Source organism: Arachis ipaensis, chromosome B10 (assembly GCF_059453495.1).
Source record: "Arachis ipaensis isolate K30076 ecotype BB chromosome B10, ASM5945349v1, whole genome shotgun sequence".
In the NCBI taxonomy this organism is placed as follows: domain Eukaryota; kingdom Viridiplantae; phylum Streptophyta; class Magnoliopsida; order Fabales; family Fabaceae; genus Arachis; species Arachis ipaensis.
Window position 1 is genome coordinate 101054306 of NC_142435.1, and position 6488 is coordinate 101060793.

Consider the following 6488-nt stretch of genomic DNA (forward strand, 5'->3'; position numbering starts at 1 on the left):
ATAATCGTCACAACTTCGATACAACTAACCAGCAAGTGCACTGGGTCGTCCAAGTAATACCTTACGTGAGTAAGGGTCGAATCCCATGGAGATTGTTGGTATGAAACAAGCTATGGTCACCTTGTAAATCTCAGTCAGGCAGATATAAAGTGATAATGGTGTTTTCGAATATTATATAATAAAATAGGGATAGAGATACTTATGTAAATCATTGGTAGGAATTTCAGATAAGCGAATGGAGATGCTTTTCGTTCCTCTGAACCTCTGCTTTCCTGCTATCTTCATCCAATCAGTCTTACTCCTTTCCATGGCTGGCTTTATGCAAGGGCATCACCGTTGTCAGTGGCTACATCCCCTCCTCTCAGTGAATAATATGCTCACGCACCCTGTCACGGCACGGCTATTCATCTGTCGGTTCCCGATCATGCTGGAATAGGATTCACCCTCCTTTTGCGTCTGTCACTAACGCCCAGCACTCGCGAGTTTGAAGCTCGTCACAGTCATTCAATCATTGAATCCTACTCAGAATACCACAGACAAGGTTTAGACCTTCCGGATTCTCTTGAATGCCGCCATCATTCTAGCTTACGCCACGAAGATTCTGGTTAGGAGATCTAAGAGATACTCATTCTAGCTTAATTCATGTAGAACAGAAGTGTTTGTCAGGCACGCGTTCATAGGGGAGAATGGTGATGAGCGTCACACATAATCATCACCTTCATCATGTTCTTGAGTGCGAATGGATATCTTAGAAGAGAAATAAGAAAAATTGAATAGAAAACAGTAGTACTTTGCATTAATCTTTGAGGAACAGCAGAGCTCCACACCTTAATCTATGGAGTGTAGAAACTCTACCGTTAAAAATACATAAGTGAAGGTCCAGGCATGGCCGAGATGGCCAGCCCCCAAAATGTGATCAAAGGATCATAAGGTAATCCAAAGATGCCTAATACAATAGTAAGAGGTCCTATTTATAATAAACTAGCTACTAGGGTTTACATGAGTAAGTATTTGATGTATAAATCCACTTCCGGGACCCACTTGGTGTGTGTTTGGGCTGAGCTTAAGTGTAGCACGTGCAAAGGCCATTTGTGGAGCTGAATGCCAGTATTTGTGCCAGTTTGGGCGTTCAACTCTGGTTTTGGATCCTTTTCTGGCGCTGGACGCCAGATTTGGGCAGAAGGCTGGCGTTGAACGCCAGTTTACGTCGTCAATTCTTGGCCAAAGTATGGACTATTATATATTGCTGGAAAGCCCTGGATGTCTAATTTCCAACGCAATTGGAAGCGCGCCATTTCGAGTTCTGTAGCTCCATAAAATCCACTTTGAGTACAGGGAGGTCAGAATCCAACAGCATCAGTAGTCCTTTTTCAACCTCTGAATCTGATTTCTGCTCAAGTCCCTCAATTTCAGTCAGAAAATACCTGAAATCACAGAAAAACACACAAACTCATAGTAAAGTCCAAAAATGTGAATTTAACATAAAAACTAATGAAAACATCCCTAAAAGTAACTAGATCCTACTAAAAACATACTAAAAACAATGCCAAAAAGCGTATAAATTATCCGCTCATCACAACACCAAACTTAAATTGTTGCTTGTCCCCAAGCAACTAAAAATCAAATAGGATAAAAAGAAGAGAATATACTATAAATTCCAAACTATCAATGAAACAGAGCTTCAATCAAATGAGCGGGACTTATAGCTTTTTGCCTCTTGAATAGTTTTGGCATCTCACTTTCTCCATTGAGGTTCAGAATGATTGGCATCTATAGGAACTTCAGATTTCGAATAGTGTCATTGACTCTCCTAGTTCAGTATGATGATTCTTGAACACAGCTTCTTTATGAGTCTTGGCCGTGGCCCTAAGCACTTTGTTTTCCAGTATTACCACCGGATACATAAATGCCACAGACACATAATTGGGTGAACCTTTTCAGATTGTGACTCAGCTTTGCTAAAGTCCCCAATTAGAGGTGTCCAGGGTTCTTAAGCACACTCTTTGTTTTTGCTTTGGACCTTGACTTTAACCGCTCAGTCTCAAGTTTTCACTTGACACCTACACGCCACAAGTACATGGATAGGGACAGCTTGGTTTAGCCGCTTAGACCAGGATTTTATTCCTTTAGGCCCTCCTATCCACTGATGCTCAAAGCCTTGGGATCCCTTTTTTAATTGCCCTTGCCTTTTGGTTTTAAGGGTTATTGGCTTTTTCTGCTTGCTTTTTCTTTTTCTTTATTATTTTTTTTTTCTATTTTTTTTTTCGCCCTTTTTTTTTTCTTCTTCTTTTTTTCTGCAAGCTTTGTTCTTTGCTGCTTTTTCTTGCTTCAAGAATCATTTTTATGATTTTTCAGATTATCAAATAACATGTCTCCTAGTCATCATTCTTTCAAGAGCCAACATATTTAACATTCTTAAACAACAACTTCAAAAGACATATGCACTGTTCAAGCATACATTCAGAAAACAAGAAGCATTGTCACCACATCAATATAATTAAGCTAAGTTCAAGGATAAATTCGAAACTCATGTACTTCTTGTTCTTTTGAATTAAAACATTTTTCTTTTAAGAGAGGTGATGGATTCATAGGACATTCATATCTTTAAGACAAAGTTACTAACTACTAATGATCATGTAATGAAGACACAAACATAGATAAGCACATAACATAGAAAACGAAAAACAGAGAAAGCAAGAACAAGGAATGAATCCACCTTAGTGATGTCCTTGAGCTCTCTATGTCTCTTCCTTGTCTTTGTTGCTCCTCCTTCAGTGCTTTTAGATCTTCTCTGATTTCATGAAGGATGATGGAGTGCTCTTGATGTTCCACCCTTAGTTGCTTCCAATAATTGTGTGGAAGAAAATGTATCCCTTGAGGTATCTCAGGGATCTCTTGATTTGCAGTCAAATGTTCTACCACTGAGCTATAGACCCTTGATGGAAGCTTTTGTCTTCCCTTTCCTCCTTCTAGAGGTTTCTCTGGCCTTAGGTGCCATCAATGGTTATGGAAAAAACAAAAAAGCTATGCTTTTACCACACCAAACTTAGAATGTTGCTCGCCCTCGAGCAAAAGAAGAAAGAATAGAAGAATAAGAAGAAGATATGGAGGAGATGGATGGGAGTGTGTATTCGGCCATATGGGTGGGATTGGGTGGGAGAGAGATGTTGGTGAATTTTGAAGGTAGTGGGTGTATGGATGTGAGTGGTAAATGGAAAACAGAAGGGATGATCATGAATGGAAAGAGAGATGATGAGGTAGGTGGGGATCCTGTGGGGTCCACAGATCCTGAGATGATCCTATGGGGTCCACAGATCCTGAGGTGTCAAGGCATTTACATCCCTGCACCAATTTAGGCATGTAAAATGCCCTTGCACACAACTCTGGGCGTTCAGCGCCAGGTTGGTGCCCATTTTGGGCGTTCAACGCCCCTTTGCTGCCATTTCTGGCGTTGAACGCCAGAACCATGCTTGTTCTGGGCGTTCAGCGCCAGGATGCTCCCATTCTGGGCGTTCAGCGCCAGAACTATGCTCTGTTCTGGCGTTTGAACGCCAGACAGATGCTCTTCCAGGGTGTGATTTTTTCTTCTGCTGTTTTTGATTCCGTTTTCAATTTTTATATTTATTCTGTGACTCCACATGATCATGAACCTAAGAAAACATGAAAAATAATAAAAATAAGAATTAGATAAACATTGGGTTGCCTCCCAACAAGCGCTTCTTTAATGTCAATAGCTTGACACTGGGCTCTCATGGAGCCTCACAGATGTGCAGAGCTTTGTTGAGACTCTCCAACACCAAACTTAGAGTTTGGTTGTGGCCTCCCAACACCAAACTTAGAGTTTGACTGTGGAGGCTTTGGTTGACTCTGCTTTGAGAGAAGCTTTTCAAGCTTCCTCTCCATGGTTGCAGAGGGAGATCCTTGAGTTTTGAATACAAGGGAGTTCTCATTCCATTGAAGGACTATTTCACCTCTGTCAACATCAATCACAGCTCTTGCTGTGGCCAGGAAAGGTCTTCCTAGGATGATGGATTCATCCTCTTCCTTTCCAGTATCCAGGACTATGAAATCAGCAGGGATGTAAAGGCCCTCAACCTTTACTAATACATCTTCTACTTGTCCATAAGCCTGTCTTCTTGAGCTGTCTGCCATCTCTAATGAGATTTTAGCAGCTTGTACCCCATAGATTCCCAGTTTCTCTATTACAGAGAGGGGCATGAGGTTTATTCCTGAACCAAGGTCACATAGAGCCTTAAAGATCATGGTGCCTATGGTACAGGGTATTATGAACTTTCCAGGATCCTGTCTCTTCTGAGGCAATGTCAGTTGATCCAGATCACTTAGTTCATTGATGAACAAGGGAGGTTCAACTTCCCAAGCATCAATGCCAAACAATTTGGCATTCAGCTTCATGATTGCACCAAAAAGCTTGGCAGTTTGCTCTTCAGTGACATCCTCATTCTCTTCAGAAGAGGAATACTCGTCAGAGCTCATGAAAGGTATAAGGAGGTTCAATGGAATCTCTATGGTCTCTAGATGAGCCTCAGAGTCCTTTGGTTCCCCAGAGGGAAGCTCCTTATTGATCACTGGACGTCCCTGGAGGTATTCCTCCTTGGGATTCACGTCCTCTTCTCTCCTCACAGGTTCGGCCATGGCGCTTATGTCAATGGCCTTGCACTCTCCTTTTGGATTCTCTTCTGTATTGCTTGGGAGAGTACTAGGAGGGATTTCAGTGATCCTTTTACTCAGCTAGCCCACTTGTGCTTCCAGATTTCTAATGGAAGATCTTGTTTCATTCATGAAACTTACAGTGGCCTTAGATAGATCAGAGACTAGATTTGCTAAATTAGAAGCATTTTGTTCAGAGTTCTCTGTCTGTTGCTGAGTTGATGATGGAAAAGGCTTGCTATTGCTAAACCTGTTTCTTCCACCATTATTAAAGCCTTGTTGGGGCTTTTGATCCTTCCATGAGAAATTTGGATGATTTCTCCATGTTGAGTTATAGGTGTTTCCATAAGGTTCACCTAAGTAGTTCACCTCTGCTATTGCAGGGTTCTCAGGATCATAGGCTTCTTCTTCAGAAGATGCCTCTTGAGTACTGTTGGATGCAGCTTGCATTCCATGCAGATTCTGAGAAATCATATTGACTTGCTGAGTCAATATTTTGTTCTGAGCCAGTATGGCATTCAGAGTATCAACTTCAAGAACTCCCTTCTTCATAGGCGTCCCATTGCTTATAGGATTCCTTTCAGAAGTGTACATGAACTGGTTATTAGCAACCATGTCAATGAGTTCTTGAGCTTCTGCAGGCGTTTTCTTTAGGTGAATGGATCCACCTGCAGAGGTGTCCAGTGACATCTTTGATAGCTCAGATAAACCATCATAGAATATATCCAGGATGGTCCATTCTGAGAGCATGTCAGAAGGACACTTTTTGATCAACTGTTTGTATCTTTCCCAAGCTTCATAGAGGGATTCACCTTCTTTCTGTCTGAAGGTTTGAACATCAGCTCTAAGCTTGCTCAGCTTTTGAGGAGGAAAGTACTTGGCTAAGAAAGCCATGACCAGCTTATCCCAAGAGTTCAGGCTGTCTTTGGGTTGAGAATCCAACCATAATCTAGCTCTGTCTCTTACAGTAAAAGGGAAAAGCATGAGCCTGTAGACTTCAGGATCTACTCCATTAGTCTTAACAGTATCACATATCTGCAAGAATTCAGTCAAGAACTGAAAAGGATCTTCAGATGGAAGTCCATGAAACTTGCAGTTCTGCTGCATCAGAGAAACTAATTGAGGTTTCAGCTCAAAATTGTTTGCTCCAATGGCAGGAATGGAGATGCTTCTTCCATGTAAATTGGAATTAGGTGCAGTAAAGTCACCAAGCATTCTCCTTGCATTGTTGTTGGGTTCGGCTGCCATCTCCTTTACTTGTTCGAAATTTTCAATTAAGTTGTCTCTGAATTGTTGTATTTTAGCTTCTCTTAATTTTCTCTTCAGAGTCCTTTCAGGTTTTGGATCAGCTTCAACAAGAATGCCTTTTTCTCTGTCCCTGCTCATAAGAAAGAGGAGAGAAAAAGAAAAGAAGAGGAATCCTCTATGTCACAGTAAAGAGGATCCTTATTGTTAGTAGAAGAAAAGAGGAAGAAATTCGAACACAGATAGAAGAGGGGGGTTCGAATTTGGTGATGATGTGAGGAAGAGATGTTAGTTAATGAATGAATAAATAGAATAGGATGAGAGAGAGAGAGGGAATTTTCGAAAATTATTTTTGAAAAGGAGTTAGTGATTTTTGAAAATTGGTTTTTGAAAAATGTTAGAAGTTTTCGAAAATTTTTGAAATCAAAAATAAAAATAAAAATAATTAGTTAATTAAAAAGAAATTTTGAAAAAGGGGGAAGATATTTTCGAAAATTAGAGAGAGAGAGTTAGTTAGGTGGTTTTGAAAAAGTTAAGAAACAAACAAAAAGTTAGTTAGTTAGTTGAAACAACTT

At 40.6% G+C, this 6488-nt stretch overlaps 1 non-coding gene across 1 annotated transcript; it reads left to right on the forward strand.

Moving 5' to 3' along the window:
• The first annotated feature begins 5416 nt into the window (after window positions 1–5416).
• LOC148581083 (small nucleolar RNA R71) lies at window positions 5417–5520 on the forward strand. Its single transcript, XR_015896496.1, has one exon. It is a non-coding gene; the product is annotated as a small nucleolar RNA R71 (small nucleolar RNA).
• The last annotated feature ends 968 nt before the right edge of the window (window positions 5521–6488 follow it).